This window comes from Elaeis guineensis, chromosome 7 (assembly GCF_000442705.2).
Source record: "Elaeis guineensis isolate ETL-2024a chromosome 7, EG11, whole genome shotgun sequence".
Classification (NCBI taxonomy): domain Eukaryota; kingdom Viridiplantae; phylum Streptophyta; class Magnoliopsida; order Arecales; family Arecaceae; genus Elaeis; species Elaeis guineensis.
This window is the reverse complement of record NC_025999.2, coordinates 1946835-1966645: the sequence shown is the minus strand read 5'-3', so window position 1 is coordinate 1966645 and position 19811 is coordinate 1946835. Positions and strand designations below refer to the sequence as shown.

The 19811-nt window shown below is 38.9% G+C and overlaps 1 pseudogene; it reads left to right on the top strand.

The window, feature by feature from the left end:
* The first annotated feature begins 8390 nt into the window (after positions 1-8390).
* LOC140850945 (protein WHAT'S THIS FACTOR 1 homolog, chloroplastic-like) lies at positions 8391-17311 on the top strand (annotated as a pseudogene).
* Positions 17312-19811: the final 2500 nt, after the last annotated feature.

Genomic DNA, 19811 nt, shown 5'->3' with positions numbered 1-19811 from the left:
GCGGTTCAACACATTTGGAGGTCTAAAGTTAAAAATTATTTTTTTTATTTTCTCCTACGCTATCGTGAATATAATTTTTTATGATCTGTCACGTGTCCCTGGTCTCTGAAAAAAAAAAAAAACCGACCGACGTTACAGATCTTTCGTCTTCCACTGCTCTTTGTCATCGGTGACTGTGACCGGTCGATTGGCCATCGACGATTGCTCAGGATCTTCGGTGAGCGGTGTCGTTCATCTTCTCGCTCGCGAATCGAGCGAGAAGGGAGGACTTGGCCACTTGGGGCAGGGGCCTTCCGAAAAAAAAAAAAAAAAAAAAATCGGTCTTCCAATTTCAGGGGCAGGGGCCTTCGGTCCTTCGTCCTTGGAAGAGTTTGACGTGCAGCGTCAGTGGCTAATGGCCCGGCACCGTTCATCTTCTCGCAGGAGTGGCAAGACGAGCGGGGGAGGGGGATTTGGGGGCAGGGAGGAGCCTTCCGGCTTTTGGGAAACGAAAAAAATCATCTCCAGTGGCCCGACGCGCCGAGCGGGGGGGGGGGCTCTCCGAAAAACAAAAAAAATAAAAAAACCTACCGTCCTGTGACTCCCGTCCACCGTTGCGCCGCTCACGGAGACGTCTTCCTCGCCACCGGTGACTGGTCGGCGGCTGACCGCATGGGCCGAGCGGGGCATTGGGGCTGCTTGGGGGCGGAGCCGTGGAGGGAGCCAGGGAGGGTGAGGGGGAGGTAGCGGGGGTGGAGCGTGGAGCGGTGGAGGTGGAGGAGCCCGGAGCCGTCAGCCGTGGAGCGGCCGAAGCCGTGGCCAGTGAAGGCGGGGACCGCGGGGTGGATGCGTGGAGCCGTGGAGGCAGGGCGGGGTGGAGGCATGGAGCGGCTGGAGCCGTTGCACATAGAGGTGGGGTGGATGCATGGAGCCGTGGAGGTGGGGTGGGGTGGAGGCGTGGAGCCGTGGTGGAGTCTTGCCGGGCCAGGGAGACCTTGTCGGGGTGGAGCGTAGAGGCGGAGGCGGGACTCGGGAGCGGGGGGCCTCCTGGGGGTGGAAGTCTAATGCAAGGGTTTCGATGGCCTTGCCTTTCAGCTGCCCTGTATGAATGTAAGAGAAATACAGCAACATGACAGCAATCTCCTCCCTCCCCCCCCCCCCTCTTACACACATTCCTGTATATTGAATACATAGAACACAATTTTAACAGTGTTGTATCATTTTAAAATATACTTCTTAGATCTTCATCATGAACTTTGGACAACTTGATGAGTTCATTGGGAATGTTGTTATTCCTTGGCTCTTTATCTTTAGCATGCTTTTAGGAGATTTTTATTTTCTATGAGAATTCTGCAGAAACCAAACCCCCTCCACAAGTGGTATTGCAGTGTTTGCTCACGACATTTGAGATGATGAATCTTATTGTTGATCTAGAAATGGAGCTGGAGTGGAGGGGTGATAGCATCCACATCTTGTACATCTGCTTCATGTGCTATTGTTTTATATAGTCGGGGGATCTCCTGGCTCATCCAATACTAATAGATCCCGTAATTCCTGATCTGCAATCTAGCTCAACATAAGATTCTCCACATCATGGACAAAGTCCTCTTAGAATGGGTCATCTTGTCTGAGCTCTTTTTCTTCGTTGACATACTTAAGCTTTAATCTCATATTATAGTGAACAAAAATCAGATCTTTTAATCTTAGTGAGGTTAGACGATTTCTGATTTTCGTATGGATTAGAGTAAATGTACTTCAATTGTGTTTGCATCTACTTGATGAGACAGTTTGTGATAGAATTCGAATAGCAGTTTTTCTTAGATTTGATGCAGATGTGTCTCAATGGATCTACCACTCTCTCAGATAATACATATGTATATAAACATTTAAGTCCTCGACTATACATAGATGTAAAGATAATAAAAAAGTAACATATTAATATCTGGTGACATTTTAGATATGGATCGATGTGCCCTTTGTTCTCCAAAGCTCTCTTTCCTCTCTCAAAAAATTTTTTCCTATCCAATCAATATAGACTTCTTATTGGATGTCATTAATTTCAATAAATTAATATAATTTAAAAACATATTAACAATCCTATTATGATAGGCATCTACTCATTTATTACCTCATTTATAGCTTCTGCTGTCAAGTCCAGATCACTTTTTAGCCTCTACACAACATTCCTCAGGACCATCAGCAGCTCCTAATACAAGATAATATTATGGCCATATTGATATTTAGGATTTAAATAGTAGGCTGTATGAAAAATAAGAACAACATTGATTAAAAATAAAGATATTCACAGCTTATTTGATAAAGGATAAATGAGAGTTGAGATTACGGGTGGCAAACGGATTAGGTCGGTTATAAATGGGTCGGCTCATAAACGGATCGGATTAGAAAATGATCAATGTAAACCTGATTTGTTTATTAAATGGATAAAAAATTCAAACATGAACCCGATCTGTTTATTAAACAGGTAACCCGATCCGATCCATTTAATCCATTTATTAAATATGTCAAATTAGGTTAAACGGATTAAATAGATTAAACAGGTTTTAAACAGGTTAAACATGTTTTAAACAGGTCTTAAATAGGTTAAACAGGTTAAACAGGTCGGATTAAATGGATCAGAAATAGGTTAAACAGATTAAACATGTTAAATGGGTTATCTGACTCAATCCAACCTAAATATTAAATGGGTTAAACGGATCAGATATATCCGACCCAATTATTAAACGGATTAAACGGATCGACTCGTTTATGATCCGAATCCGTTTAGCCTAAACCCAAACCTGTTTATGGTAGGTCGAACACGAGTCGGGTCATATTTTGTCAATCCTAGTTGAGATTCAAATAAATTTTACCTGTCAAGTATAATTCCTTCCCCATTTGAGTATCCCATCCGTCCTCAATGATACGCAAATATGGTGCTGCTTTTTTCTATCTTATTGCGGCTCTAATTTCTTCTTTGCAGGCAGATATCTTGGGATATACGTAATCCATTTGAGAAAATTTTTCAGTATCTACTATCCGTAGCACTATATATAAGGACTCTATTGCCTTAACCACCTCTGAGTACTTATCCCAAAAATCATTACTCAATATAATGCCCTCAACACATCATCTAGTATTGGTCCTTGCATATTTGGAAGCCTTCCATTCATCATAAATCATCATAGCTCTCAAACTAGACTTATTATCAAGAAGGCTTTTTATAGCTATATAATTAGTGGCAAATCTTGTCAATCCCGACCTAAGCAGCTCTCCTTGTATATATTTTCTCATAAGAGCAAGTACCCAGATATGATTATAGATGTATTTTGATACTGTTTGTCCATTATCTACCGTGGATTTTACCTTAGATAGCTGCCTGATATCCTTCATCATCAAGTCTATACAATGAATTGCACAAGGGGTTCAATATAGATGTTGCTTTTCTAGCATCAGATCATTTTCTGCTTTCATATAGTTTGCTCCATTATCTATGACCACTTGGACGATATACTTTTCACCAATCTCATCAACTACATCTCTCATTAAGGCCAAAATATAATTAGAGTTATGTATTTTGTCTAAAGCATCGACTGAATTATGAAAGATGGTTATCCTATCATAATAGACTAGAAAATTGATAATACTCCTTCTAGTAGGTCCGGACCAACCATCACACATCAATGTCACTCCATAAGTGTTCCACTCTCTTTTATAACTTTCAATCCAAGATTTAATATTTGCAACTTGCTGTTGCAAATATAGTCCATGTATCTCATAGGATGTAGGAGGATCAATATCTGGACTGATTTTTTATACCATACTAATCATCAATCAAAAGTATGTATTTGCTACTATTCATACTGGAATATGGCTAAAGTGAAACTAATTAGCAATTGCCCTTTCTATTTGTTTTTTCTTATCCTTATTTATATAGTCATCAATTCGTGGTTGTTTTGACTTTAGATCTGGATATACCATAGGATCTAGATCATGGATACTGGGACCTCTTGAGTTTTTCTTCGACTTCTTCCTAAATGCATCGAATAATGACTTGATTAAAGATGTTCCATCCTTATGGACTGACTCATCTCTAATCCAGCAAACTGTAAATGTGAACGTGATCTTTCTTCTACACTAGAACCACCATCCTTCTCAAATTGAGAACATCCAAACTGTGCTCTATGTCTCAATACCTCTTCATATTGCTATTGGTCTTGTCGAGAGGCCCTAATAGCCTTCTATAAATGAGCTATCTCTAAATTATTTGGATCAAAATAATCGTTATCATCATCAAAGTCTATATGAACATATGATTGAGATGTTCGATAATCAAATGCTTCTCTTCAAGCTTTGGATACTATTTTTGCCTCCTTTTCTTTCTGTAGATGATCCCTTATCATCGTTCGAATCTCTACGGATACCTTTGGACACTTTTTGACATCACTGAAGTTACCCACCAAATGTTGCTTCAATCGGATGACTTCACCTTCTCTATTTTTTAGGCCACAGTAATACATTTTCATTGATGCCGATCCTTCTCCATTTTTTCAAAACACCTCCCAATATCTGGATCCTTCTGTTGCTTGCTATCGGGGTCCATCTAATTTTAAAAAAATCATGAAATTAGATTTAAGTTACATATATGATATCCATACTTTTCCAATTTTTTTAATTTTTAAATATTTGTTATTATTTTAACTATTTATTATATTCAGTTACCTACCCATTTCTATATTTAGGATTTTTTGTAATTTCTAAATTATATTTTTATAATCAATAATATTTATTTTAATTATTTATTATATTCAATTACCTAGCCATCTCTACGTTTAGGATTTTTATAATTTCTAAAATATATTTTTACAATTTTTAAATATTTTATAATTAATAATTTTTTTAATTATTTATTATATTTATTACATTCAATATGTACCCATTTCTAGGTCTAGGATATATTTTTATTATTTCTAAAAATTTTTATAATTAGTAAAGTTTATCTTAATTATTTATTATATTTATTATATCCAGTTATCTATTTATTTTTAAGTTTAGGATTTTTTTTAATTTTTGAAATATATTCTTATAATTTATAACTATTTTTAAATAATTTAATTATTTGTTATATTTATTATAGGTATCACAAAATTATAAATCTAGACTTATGGGTCTATAAAATGTATCACCTTAGATTAATCAATAATTGCGAGATGTCTAGACCAGTAACTAGTCTGTAGCTCGCTGTCAGGCCTTAGACCTATATTAAATATCAGTAATTAAACTAACCACTCTACTATTAAATTCATTAGCTAAAGTAAATTAACCATTCGGTGTATGTCCATACATGAAACAAAGTCAAAGACAAGCAAATTACTTCAGTACATCATAGGGGACCAAAAAGTTTAAGCACATATCCTTAAATTACTAAATGAACATAAAAAAAACAACAATAGATAGAAAAATTATATTCTTTTTATAGAGATATTGATAAGATCATCATTTATATACATGAGACATAGTCTTTAATGAATGCAGCAAAGCCCACATAAGAGGTTGGTTCAGAATAAAATGATTAAGATTAAATAATTAACTACTTCATAGCTAAACCCTCACATCCAACATAATTTGCAAAAATGAATCACAAAAAAAATTATGATAAATAGGATACTTGCTCGACATCAAAAAGCTATAATGGAGGGTAGACCTGATGAGGACCATGAGTTGCTTAAATTACTGATAAATGCAAGACCATTAAAGAAATTTTACAATATCTTTTGTATCAGCTCATTTACTAAAAGCAAAGAAAATATCATTGGATGGTAAACATGAAATGTAAAAATAAGATGAGAATAGAAATATCACTGGTGCCCTTACTTTCCTTTCTCAAATAAGATTCTGAGGTACTCAAAAATAACACTTCTACGAGAACTTGTACTTTAACTCTCGATGAATGCTGTGGCCATGGGAGACTGAGAGCTGGATGTAAGAATTTATAGGAATTAAATGGCACATTGGATGCTTCATTGGATGTTGTGGAGACCAAGTCCCGCACAATTAAATCATGCCGTGAAGACCAATATGCTGTCGCACATACAGTAAGTCACGGGTTAAAGCTGCACATAGTCAAACCATGTGTAGAGGCTAACTCATACATTGTCCGAATGCTTTGAGCCCATAGAGCAATCAGGCGCACGTCCGGGATGATCACGTGCCCATGTGCTCTGTTCCACTTGCACAATTGCACCAGGTGCAATTGGATCGTGCAAATCCTGCAGTGGATAATAGGCCATGCTATCCTTTGTATTTGATTGATTTCTAGTTGTGCGCTCTCCACCGTGCACATGCTCTATGATTTGCCCTAGTTCAGTTACACCTGAGAGGCTGAGATCGAACCCATCACGCATGCGGAGCCAATATGCGCACCTGCACAATGAAATCATAGAGGTTTCGATACTTTGAGAGTCGTGTGGTGTGATCAATAGGCATCAAGCCAAAAGAGGAGAAAACCACCTCAAGTCAAGGGTTTCGATAGATCGATCTTCCCCTCCGCTCCTCCCTGCTCCCTCCTCGTCAAAGATCCGAATGACTCCTTCTCTCTCCTCTCTTCTCCTCCTCAAGTGGCTCCTCTCTCCCGTCCGTGCTCTTGCTCCTTCCAGCTCCTCCCTCCTGAGCTGTGTTCCTCCCGGCTCCTCCCAGCTTCTCCTTTCTTCTGTTTGATGTTTATCAATGAGTCTGACCCTCAGTACTATCTCCTGCTGCTAATGAAGTGCATGGCAAAAGATGGCTGAGTTGCTCAAAGATGTGGATGGAATTTGGCTTCAGATTGAAATATCAATATTGAGCCACTTTTCACAAAGTGAAAGGAAAAGCTTGGCACAATATCCCATTGGTGGCATCGTGCATGAGCATCAAAGCTTTGAAACTCTTGAGGTGATTTATAAAATCAGTTGAACCATTATAGGCCTCCAATTGCGGCATATTGAAATAAGCAAAGATCGGCTCCTGTATGATCTTAGTGTTAAATAGTGGGTCGATGCTGAAGCCGAGCTCACCATCTTTAGTAGGGGCCTAGTTGTGCAGAGCTTCAATTTGCTAGTTCATATCTTGAAGCTTATGGTCCACATCGACATCTCGAGCATTGTATGCTTCTGAATATTGAGGTAGAGATCGACGAGGAGATCGATTCGAGGTAGAGTCTTTCTTGAACTACGGAGTAGGGGACCGTCTTCTTTCTCGGATAGGGCTTCTAGGCTGGCTAAGCCGATTCTGTCTTTCATGCTTTGGGCTATGTTGAGGGGCTAAGGTGGTGTCAGTTGAAATCCTTCTCTTAGTGCCTTGTTGGTTGGCTGCATTGTTTGGACTGCACCTATTGTACGAGCAGATTAAGCTGATTAGGATCTACTCCCGCAATTGGTTGGGAGGGTCGAGGCGGCGCTTCCATTTGCTGCAGCGGTGCTTGTGCATTGGCAAGAACGCCAGCTGGCCTTGAGGTGGTGGCATTGGAGTGGTGCAAGAAAGTCCCCTTATGTGGTGCCATGATGATAGGTTGTTTGCTTCTTCCCAAAACAGACTCGACCCTCCTAGCGTCAATCAATTGCAGCTAGTTTTCTGGCGGTGATCAGATCGGATGGAGAAAGAATGTGGTTTTCATTGAGTTGCGACGACTTATTAGCTAACAAATTAAGTTTCTAATCGGAGTTGGCTCCGATGGAAATATTCCGATGTTCAAGTCAGAAAACTACAGAACAGAGTAAAAAATATTATAAAATAAAAATATATATAATTAAAATATTATAAAAATATCAATAAATATTTAATTTTATGTATAAATAAAGATAAGTAAAAAATATTACTTTATACCACCTATAAAATAATTTTAATTGTATAAAAATCTCAATAATCTCTTCCATATTAAAGGTTGAAGAATAAATAAATAACTATTCTTTCTTTAAAAAAATATTATTTTTAATAAAAAATAATATATAAATTAATTATATGATATTTTCTCAAACTGATGGACTCGTAATATGTATAAGATTAAAATATTGAGATGGTCATCATAAATATAAATATATAGGTAATAAGTATTTTAAATATTTTTGGAGGGGCAGAGTGGCCCTCTTTGTTCTCTCTTACACTCTGCCACTAAAATGGAGGGAAATGAACAAGTATTGGTGATTGTGTATTTGAAAAGTTCTCTTTGAATCTCTATTTATTGGTGAGGATGAAAGTACTATAAAAATCTGAAAAATCAAATCATTAATTTTATTTTATTAAATAAAATATATTTTTTATTTTTTATTTTATCTAGAGAGATACATTGTTATCTCCTGTTTATTTGCTCGTGACAAACTGTCGCATAGATTCTATAATTTTTTTAGTTGGTATACCTACTCAAGCCATCCTGTATATCGGCTTCAGCGGAGATCGGATTTTTCCCTCTATATCATATATGAACATTTCTCGCTTATTGTGAAATAAACATTTATGTAGCCAACGCAGGATACCGGACGTACTCCGGTTCCATCCATCACACAATGCCAAGCTGGTCTAACCAGAGCAAACCACCTGGTTCACCGGCGCCCGGACGGTGTGGCTTATTCGATCCAAACGGACGGACTCGATGCCCTACTGTCGGCAAGAGGGACGGCAGATCACAGGTCCGCGTGGAAACTCGCCGTCCGGTATCCCGTCTCCGGTCGGCCGATGCGATGGTTGTTTGGTTGGATTCGGGCGTCGTGTGATCCGTCGCAGCTCGGATCGCCTTCACGATGTGGTTTTCTTTCTGGCGATCCAGGAATCGCTTCTCCTTTGAAGGGCTCCGGTACGTTGTCAGCCCTCTTCTCTTTAGGGTTTCTAGGTTGTTAAAGATCCTATTATGGAATTCTTGAGTCGGAATTCAAATCCCCGTGTCGGAATTCGATTTCCTGAGTCGTTATTTGATGTTAACTTGGTGCTGTTTGGTCTGGTCTGGAATCTCTTAACCTTCAAAGAATTGGGTGTTTCCGGTTCGTTTTCATTGTCACAAACTCGTCCTTTGGTATCTGTTTCACTGAAATAAGGTGGATTATATGCATTCAGGAAAAGAAATCTAAGAAAGGGGAAATCTAGATGGCTAAAACGAGTGTTATAGATTAACTATAATCCTTATCCGTGCTGTTTGGTCTGCAATCTGTTAATCTTGAAAGAAGTGGGTGTTCGTGTACAGTTCGTTTTAACTGTTACAAACTCATTCTTCTGTTTGCTGCTTCACTGGGATACGGCGGATTTTATGTATCTTTTTAGGAAAAGAGTTGCAAGAAGGGTGAGGCCTTGACGGCCTAAAGGAAGAGTTTTGGACTAACCACAATCTTAGTGCTGTTTGGTCTAGAATCTCTTAATTTATTTTTCATCTTAATCGGTAGACGTTGTTTTGTTGCTGCTTCACTGGAATACTGTAGGTTGTATTTCAGGAAAACAACCAAGAGTTTTCAGCTGTCTAGAGTCTTCATATGTGCTGTTTGGCCCAGAATATTCTAAAACCTAGAAGGATCAGGTGTTGCCTTTATAGCTTGTTTAACTGTAGTAACTCGTTTTGGTTTTCCACCTTCATTGGAACTAGTGAAATATACATGCTATGCATGTGATGAACCCTCTAATATATGCTTATTTAATGAATGACAATACAAAATGCATAAAAACCCTTCTATCATAATCATATTATAATTTTATTGTAATTGAATCAATCATTAGCATTTAGAATTTATAATCTCCTGACTTCAACTTATGTAAAACTTATAAATATCCAATACATCTACAACCCCGTGGTTATCATATATTTTCTGTGTGTCAGTCTTATACTTTTAAATAAAATTCCTTTATGATTTTGAGAAAGAGAAAAAGAAAATCATTTAGGCCTGCAACCCAAATTCCCTGTCCAATCAGTGCCAAAAACCTCAAAGCACTCTAAATTCCACTGTCTAATTTTGTTACAATCACAAAAGTGCTGTAACAAATTACTTACTTTCACAAAATTAATCTAAAAGAACCTCAAAATAGAAAGACAAAATAATAAATGTAGATCACTCACGTCTCCATAATCTGATTTACAAACAGTCTCATGAGGCTCCCTTGTGTTCTCAGTCACCTGGGGCTAAATTTCAACAATGAGAAAAAAATTTACAAAGCAATTTTTGAAGGAAAAAAGAGCTCAAAAAAACCCCTAACAACAATAGAGAGAGGGGTTGGTGGAAGAGATTATTTCGTGCCTCTTTGTTGTGCTTGGGAGCTCTCTGGACTGTGGTGCCTTGTGATCCTTGGCCTGTTTCTTTTTCTCAGTCCTCTTGTTGCGCTTGAGCTTGGCATGGACGGTACTCCTCTTTTCCTTGTTCTTTATTATAGATGGGAGCATCCACAGAGTTTTGGTTTGAGAGATGGTATGAGGCATGACTAAAATCAGTATCAGTTATTAAATGGTTTACCTTACCTTATGGCCTGGCCTATTATTAGAATGGAAGAAATCAGATTTATATATTAGACTATAATTGTTGTTTTAGAAATTTAATTCAATTCAATGGAATAGACGACTATGGTGGAGTCTAAGATTTGTGAGGATATTAATTTTATATATTAAAGTGAAAGATGAAATAGCATTTCATATAATGGCATTATGTATCTGTTGTGGAAAAATATTTAATATCCTTAATGGGCTATCATAAAAAGGATTTGAATGTGCCGGGTAGGTTGACATTTACACAAGGATGACCAAAGATCCATTCGATTTGCTTTTGGAAGTACTATAGATATGGTAGATTGTATGTACATATCTAAAACTGAAAAATCCAGTAATGCAGTTGTCAATTGATTCTTCTACCAGTAAAAAAAAAAAAAAGCAAGGAAAAGAATAAGAAGGAAATAGAAAGTTGGCCATGCTATTGTATGTGTGGGATGAGTAAAGCCAAAGAAGGAATGGCCAACTCTCAAGTTTCAGAAAATCTCATCGTTGGTGATATCTCAGAATACCCTCTTTAGCATCTAGGGATAGCAAAACGTTCAGAAGGGACTGTCTCCATTCATGAAGGGTTCCCATTTAATGTGTATTTGCATGTACATAGATGCCAACTTGGATTGATAACAGAACCGCAAGTAGTTTTGGAAAAGAGTATAGTATTTGGAAACTTGGAATTATTCCGTTGCAGTCAAGATCTAAGTTAGTGCCCAAAAGAAGGGACCTGGATTTGTTTTCCTTAGGATTGGAAGGAGGAGGGAGGCTTCCAAAATGACCTTAGAACTGGTATTGAAGAGTGTGAAGAAGCTTAGTTAATAAAGATTTCAGATCCATGAGAAAAATATGCTGTAGAAACCTGATAGTAGATACATAGGACAAACTCATTCATTGATAATTCTTTTGTGGTTATTTAATGTAAATTGTTGGATTTAGATCAGACTGGTTTTGGAGGTTTGATCCTAACATTTCTAGCTTGTTTTGGAGGTTTGTGATTGCCCTAGAGAATTTCTGCTACAAACAGCAAGCTGCAAACTCCCTTTTTTTTTTTGTTGTGTGGGCGCTGCATCATTGTGGGGGTTGCAGGGAGTTTGTGGTTTCAGCTTTGCACAGCTGCAAAGCCTCAAACACCTCCAAGTCCAACACTGACAAAATTCTTGGTCAAGGACAGGATATGTTTCTCTTTTTAAAAAATAGGTTTACATTTATGGATTTATAGTAAACCATAAACTTGTTAAATGGCTTGACCTGAAACTTTGAGACTGGCAAGAGGCTCTAAAGATTTTTTACTGGATGATAAGATGTAAACTTTTCTTGTCTTTTCTTCTTTTTTTTTTCTAAAAAGAAAAACTTTTTGAGTGATGATAATGGTTGACATTAGATGGTTCCTGTTTCTGCAGAGCTGCAAAGTCTTGAACCCCTTCTGTCCTGCCCAAGAATTAAGCATAAAACTGAAACCGCTAGAGCTGTTTTTGGGCAGATGGTTGTTTGTGAGCTAATTTTTTCATCAAAAAGTGTGGTCAAACTTCATTAATCTTTAAAATGGCAAAGCAGTGGATGTCTTCCAAGTAATTCTTTTTATAGCCATTATCATGAAACTGCCCTTGTATGAAAGAAAAGAAGAGTGAAAAAGTGCAGTTTCAACTATTGCTATAAAGTCTGAGTTTAGAATCATTATGCAATAGTTTGTAAAGATACTTGTCAAGAGTGCCAGAAGAGTGTTTGCTAGAATGGCAGGTACCCTGGCTTTTGGTTCAACAAAGTTAACTAACAAAATTGGTGAAGGGTTTTTGATTCCTGCTTGTAACATGTTGAGAAAAAGCACTGGATTTTCTTTTCATTGGTTCTTCATGGCCTCACAAAAGCGCACGATGACAAAGAGTAGAAGGGTGCAAGATCGCAGCAAGAAGAAGAGGGTGCATGATCTTGAGATAGCCACAGAGCGGTGGAAGGTCACTTCAAAAGTATTAGCTGTGATGGAGGCATTGAAGAGAGAACCTGAACAAGTGATACAACTTAAAAGATTGGAGCAGTATCGGCAGCAGATTAATCTGAGTAAGCCACATAAGGTCGCACATTTTATCTGCAACTCCCCAAAGCTATTTGAGCTGTACAGGGACAAGAAGGGAGTGATATGGTGTGGGCTAACTAGGGAAGCGGAGGATCTTGTGGAAGAAGAGGCTAGGCTATTAGAAGAGCATTCAGAGAAAGCAGTTGAGCATGTTACAAGGTTATTGATGATGTCAGTGGATAAGAGGCTTCCAGTTGATAAAATTGCACATTTTAGATGAGATTTTGGCCTTCCTTATGATTTCAGAAATAGATGGATCCATATATTTCCAGATCACTTCAAGGTTGTAAGAATTGAGGATGCTGAGTATTTGCAGCTTGTTTCTTGGAGTCCCGCTTGGGCTGTTACAGAGCTAGAGAAAAAAGCTATGGCAACAGGAAGAATATCTGATATTCCTCCTGAACCTGGTGTTATTTTCCTTCCTTTCCCAATGAAATTTCCTCTGTATTACAAGAAGCTCTTTAGATATGGTGGTAAAATCGAGCATTTCCAGAAGAGGTCATACTTGTCTCCATATGCTGATGCTAAAGGGCTCTCACCTGGCGTGCAAGAGTTTGATAAGAGGGCTGTGGCAATCATGCATGAGATATTGAGCTTTACCATTGAAAAGCGGCTTGTTACGGACCACCTCACGCACTTTCGATGTGAATTTGTAATGCCTCAGAAGCTAATGAGGCTTCTTTTGAAGCACTTTGGCATATTTTATGTATCCGAAAGGGGGAAGCATCTCAGTGTGTTTCTGACAGAAGCATATGAAGGTTCTGAGTTGATTGACAAATGTCCCTTGGTCCTCTGGAAGGAGAAGATCCTGGGGCTTACTGGTTATAGAGGAAGGAGAACGAGAATTGAGAGTTTTAATGAGTTCTGATGTTGAGGGTGCTTTATTTGATGGTGATTTTAATAAGCAAAATACATTTATGAATGGCGGGGATGATGAGATTGATGGTACCATAGACGATTCTTCCCTTGCAGATGATTCTGAGATGAAGTTAGGAGAGCTATATGATTCTTATAAAGATTGATCCAGTTGAGGTTCATAGTCTTATGCTAAAAAGAACTCTTACTGTATTTCTTGATTAAGTCTAGAATATTTTGTTTGTTTGCAATAATAAATCCATATTTATGATGGTGTCGTCTTGATATTTAGCTGCACAATTTTGAAATCTTGCAAGTTGTCATTCCTTTCTTCCATCTCATCCATGCTTTACATGTTATCTCCAATCAGTCTTCTCCAAGGTGCTGTCATTATTCTGCATTCTTAATTTGAAATTTTGTGTTTATAAATTTAAATGGTTTTACCATCTTTTGCTTAAAAAATAGAAAAAGAAAAGAAAGAAACTTTATTAAATTTATGAACCACCCTACAAAAAAAAAAAAAAAATGCTGTTATCCTTTACATTTGCAGAGTTTCGTAATAGGTTTAATGGTCAAAAGGTTTGAAATAATGGGAGAGCAATGTTAACAAATAAAGGTTTTCTCTGCAATGTTATTGACTAAAAGGAGATCATTGGTCCAGAGAAGAACATTCATGACCAGAAAGTTCTGACTTAACCTCAATAATAAATATCAGGCAGCCTTCAGGGACCTTGGTACCATTAGCTTGACAAGTAATCCTACTAAATAACCTCAGTGAACATCAGAATTCAAATAGGCAAACATAAAGAGCTTTAATTTCCAATTTGCTGGTATTAATGGTATCAATCCCCAATAATTTTGAAGTGACTCCTATAGAATCCACTACCATTGCCATCTGATCCATGGTCACCAATTACGTTCATTTTTCATATTAGTGGAGGTTCCACTTGAGGATATGCTTACTTTTTCTAGGGTTGGCATACATTTCTGTCCTTGCACTGCTCAAATCTGACTTACTGAAATTACTTTTTTTGTTTCAATGAACCCAAAAGTTCAAGTTGTTCAGCATACTAACCATAAGCAAGCCAATGGAAATGTTGTTTTTGTTTGGGTCCTCTGGTTCCACTTATCTGTGAAGTCCCGAGAAAGATACACAGATAATGTCTACCAGAAACATTAGCTATGCTGAAGCTTTTCTGACCTATGTTAGTGAAGTGTCAAGCTTAACAATACTCATGAGAATACCAAGGGCCTTGGCAAAGTGCCGGTTCTTGCTAGCCATTGAGCAAAAGAAAAGGATGGCTTGGTGGTGAGGTGGGATTGATGTTTGAAAAGCACCAATGTACATATTACAATTTGAGAGCTTTAGATAATTTTTATTTTGTACTGAAATATGTCACAGGGGTTAATATGTTAAGCTATCAGCATCCAATACTTAAGGAGCAATCCTTTTCCAAGAAAGACATTTGAATATGCATCACCAAATTTAGGAGCAGATGACTCCTAAAGTGAAACAATTCACTATTTTGACTCTGCTTTGATTTATTTGGCTTTTTTTTTTTTTGGGTAAACTGAGCTTGTAGCTTGTGCTGCAGGCTGAGCAATGGATGGATGCTGGCTGAGCTATATATCTGGCCTCAAACAAGAACCACCATGCAGCTTATATTGGATAGGACACTCATATGGCATGTCAAAATTATCATAATTAGAGAATAAGGAGGTAAGAACAACTTCTCCCTCATCTTTAATGTGTTTTTATGTTCCTTAGAATTCAATGACTGTTCAGTCTCCTGTATAATAGATTTGATATACAAGTTCTTCAGTATGTTTGGTAATACCAAATCAAAATCAGATCAGACTTTAAAGGGAGATTTCTAAATAGAAGCATTTTTTTTTTTTTATTTATAACGTTGAAAAGCTGTTAAGATGCATTGCTACACCAATGAAATCTAATATTGCTATGTGCACCTGATGGGTATTATGCAAGGTCGTATATGTGTATCTATGCTATGAATTGATTTAAATACATGCGGTAATGCACATATACATGTATATATGTAGCTGCATACCTTGTGTTAGTAAATATTTTCCCAATAATTGAAGACTGGCCATCCAAATGAATAGCACAGAACTAATATATATTTGAACCACCTGTTAGATGCATCCTCCAATATAAAATCAATAGATGGACAATTTTAATTGTGCACAAGAATGAGGTATGAAGTTTTTTCAACCTAGATGTTACAAAGTGGAAATCAGTAACTTTCGGTGAAAAGCTGCTATCAATTTTAAGTTTCATTATCTCTAGTTTTCTCTAAGAAAATGTCATGATCAGACTCCCTTAATCCTGTCCTTGTGTCCATTCTTCTTCTTGGTTTCTGTTCTTGAGTAACTACTCTGCTGTATAATGTTCTGTTTTCACAAAACTATATTTTCTTTTTACCACTATTAGAGGAGCCTTGGTACGGCAAATACAAAAGGTGAGCTTGCTAAAGCTTTCAAAAGACGTGCCTCCCCTTATTTAAACTCAAGTCGGGGACTTGCTAAGGAATATACTCCCAAAAGTCAGGCTATACTATCTGTTTCTCTGCTTAAACTGTGTCCATTATCCTCATCCAAATTGTCATAAACTAAGGAGGCTCCATCTAGTTTTTCCCATCTCCACATTTGTAGTAGTTCAATATTTCTTTCTTATAAATGCTATCTGTTTATTTAGGAGGAACAGAATCCCTAGCAGTGTATGAACATGCAACTCTATACAACACTGTGTATGGTCTTTCTCTAACTTGTCATATTCCTCCTATATGTTCTGCTTGTATATTACTTTAGATTTGTGTGCCAGCATTCTCGTCACCTTAATTTTTAAAAATCTACAGTAAAAGTGGGAGCTTACTGCCTATAATTTTGTTAATCACAGAATCAGGAAGTAGCAAAGTTTGGGGACATCGATGCCCTGCTTCAGAACAAAGGCACAGTCTTCCCAGTTCAATGGGTAGGAAAAGAGGGAAGGTACCAAAATGGAGTCAAACCAAAACCAAATAAGAAATAAATCTGCTTTAAAGGACAGACAAAAATGGAAGCTTTCACACTAATATCAACAATGCATACCACTACATTTCTTGTGATCAAGACCGGAGACTGGATTCCCAACCATGAGAAAGGCATCAAACAGCAATTTGCATGCCCTTATTACTAGTTCCTCTATTGATCATACTCTCTTCCATTAGCCTCAATAGGTAGGATACCTTGGGCTTCCTCCGAAGGATCATGACTCCTATGAAAATTCCTTTTTATTTCTACTCCAGCAATAGGAGGCACGAGCAGTTCTAGTCATGCTTCAAATCTTGGGCAGGTTATTGAAAAGGGTTTTAATCAATTTGTTATTCCATTATTGACTTGTGTTCTTTTTGGTGTTGAATATCTTTCTTTTCTTTTCTTTGCATGTGTTTAAACTTGATCCTGGGAACATGATACATATTCAGCTTTTTCAAGTTATTAGGTTCAATTCATCTTGTCCTCTCCAATGCTAGCACTTCTCTGTATTGTTTTTACAGAAGGTAATCATGTACCACATTAAGAAGAAACTAAATGTGTGATTTTTTTTTTCCTTAGAAAGATGTGCTTTACAAAATCTTTCTATAAAAATGGAAAAGAAATTTACCACTTCTTGTGCATGGGTTTGCTGACATTTATCGTTTCTATATTAAATAAATATTTTTTTTTTCAATCTTGCTGTGCAATAAACAACTGCACATGATCTGATTTTATGAGGCCACATGCGATTCATTGCAACTTTTCTGTCAGATGCGTATGAAATATAGCCAATGGAAAACTTTCATCATCTCACAGACACAGCATTTGTTTGGCAAGACAAATTTATGGTTTATTTAATGCTTTCCTTCTTATTCTTTTCCTCGCTTTTTTTTTTTACTAGTAGAAGAATCAATTGACAACTTTCTGACAGTACTGGTCGATCATCCGGGAGGAGGTAGTGGAGGTGGTGCAGGTGGCCTTCGAGTCCAGAGGTGTTTCGAGGGCATGGAGCAGATCCTTATTACCCTCATTCTGAAGCGGCCGGATGCTTCGATTCTTAAGCACTTCAACCCATCAGCCTCTGCACAACCCTCTACAAGGTGTGTGTGAGGGTTCTGGTTGAGCAGTTGAAGCCACTGATGCCCCGTTTGATTAGCCCGGAGCATGGTGCTTTTGTTGGAGGTCAGTCTATCACCGACAACGTTTTGCTTGCTCAGGAGTTCATGCACAATCTCCAAAGAGCTGCATGTCACTACAGCCTCATGGTCATTAAGCTGGATATGGAGCGGACGTATGATTGGATGAGTTGGGCTTTCCTCCGACGGATGCTTCAGGAGTTGGGTTTCGAGGAGGGATGGATTACTTGGATCATAGACTGCATCGAGCGCTCGAGCTTCACCATCCTCGTCAATGGCACCTCGACAGAGCTTTTCTTTCTTCTGTGGGCCTTTGTCAAGATTGCTCTCTCTTTTCTACCTATTCATTTTATGCGCTGATGTTTTATTCAGGGCATTGAGAGCAGCGGTTTAGGGATAGGCCCTAGAGCCATATTGGCCAGCCTCAGGTGTCCAGCCTCTCTCGCACCTCTTTGTAGACGTTGCCTCCTCATCGAGCGTGCCTCTATCCAAAATGCGGAGCATTTTGCCTCTATTGTCAGGCCCACTGCCAGACGTCAGGGCAGTTGGTCATTATGCAGAAGTCTACAATCATTTTTATTTGAGGACGAAAGCCCAGGTCAGATTGGTGATCAAAGAGATCCTAAGGATTCAGGAGCAGTCAGGGATGCTGACCTATCTTGGGGTCCGATCACAGATCGTTGTTTCCGCGGACTGAGTGTATACCCTTGGAGTAGTGATTCAGAACATCTTCAGGGCTGGCAGGCTAGCACCCTCTCTTTCATGGGCAAGACCCCTCTGGTGAGATCATATTGAGCTCTGTTCTGGTTACCTCCTGGCTAATACGATTGTCCCCGTTGCTTGTATCAGAGGGATGGAAACTGCGGAGATCTGGCCGCGATCGTCATCGATCCATCTGCTCTCCTGGGAGGTGGTGTTCAGCTTATACGGGATGGTGGATTGGGAATCTATTTTTATTGATCAGGAGGGAGACTTTGATTGTCAGGCATACGGTCAGATTTCTGATCCAGTCGACTGCTTATGGAGCAAGGTGATGAGAGCTCACTATGGTAGTGGAGTTATGGGACTTCCATCCAGGCTGCTTAGGGCTGCTCTTTCATCTGAAGAAAGATTTGTGCTCCGGGGCTCGATGTGATGGACCAGATCAGGTGTTTGATCGATAATGGCCGTTCGATGGAGGTGATCCAGGATGCTTAATTTCGAGCATTCCTTTATCTCGCTGGTCGATCCTTGTCAGTAATGAGGTGGAGGATCACATAGGATGTTTGACCTCATCATTATTGATGCCTCCAACTAAGAGAGTACAGGAGATCATCTGGCTCTTTGGAGCGGATCCTTCCATCCCGATTTTGGTGCACCTCACTTAGGATGTGAGGGTCTGGAAACGTTCCTGCTGCTTGAGGGATCTCTTCCATTTGTACAGACCCGATGCCTTCTAGATGGATAAGGCGGCCTAAATTTGGAGAGTTGCAGCTCATTTTAGGGTGCAGATTTTTCTTTTGAAAACTGGCCTGGAGCCATCTTCCTACTCGAGCACTTCTCAGGATAGGGGCATGGAGGTTCGACCTTGTGTCCGATTTGTGACGTGGAGGACGAGTCTGCGGAGCATGCAGTCTTGCGATGCCCTAGGACGAGGATCATTTGGAGACAGACGGACGATTATCCATGGAAGATGAGCACTGATCCATGGTTGGGGTCTTTCCTTGGCTTGATCCATCAGAGTGTGACTGACAGGACGACTATGGGTGGTGGGTGGATGGCTTATATTGCTTTTATGATTTGACTGTCAAGAAACAACCTTGTCTTCGATGATGAGATGATTTCTGCGTCGGATATTGGAGAGAGCGGTCTGTTTAGCCCAGGAATACTGTCAATTTGACACAGTCAGTTCGTCCTTTGACATTCCCGATCTCTGAAGCTCCTGGCTGCCCGACAGCGATCCGTAGGGTTCTATTCATTCTTAGGAGCCCTCACCATCGAGGTTTGTCAAGGTTAACTTAGATGGCAGTGTTAGAGATGGGAGGGTAGAGCGGGCTTTGTTATCCGTAGCCCAGATGAGAGACTTTTGGTTGCTGGTGGATCACATCTTTTTGAGCCTTTGTTCCGGCGGTGGAGCTTCACGCCGCTTGGACAGGTGTCACCTTTGCTAGACAGCAGCTTCACGGGAAAGAATTTTTTTCAGGGTGACTCTGCTACTGTTATTTCAGATTCAGGGAGATGCCAGGCAGCTTGAGGTCATCCGCTTATTTGGGATGTT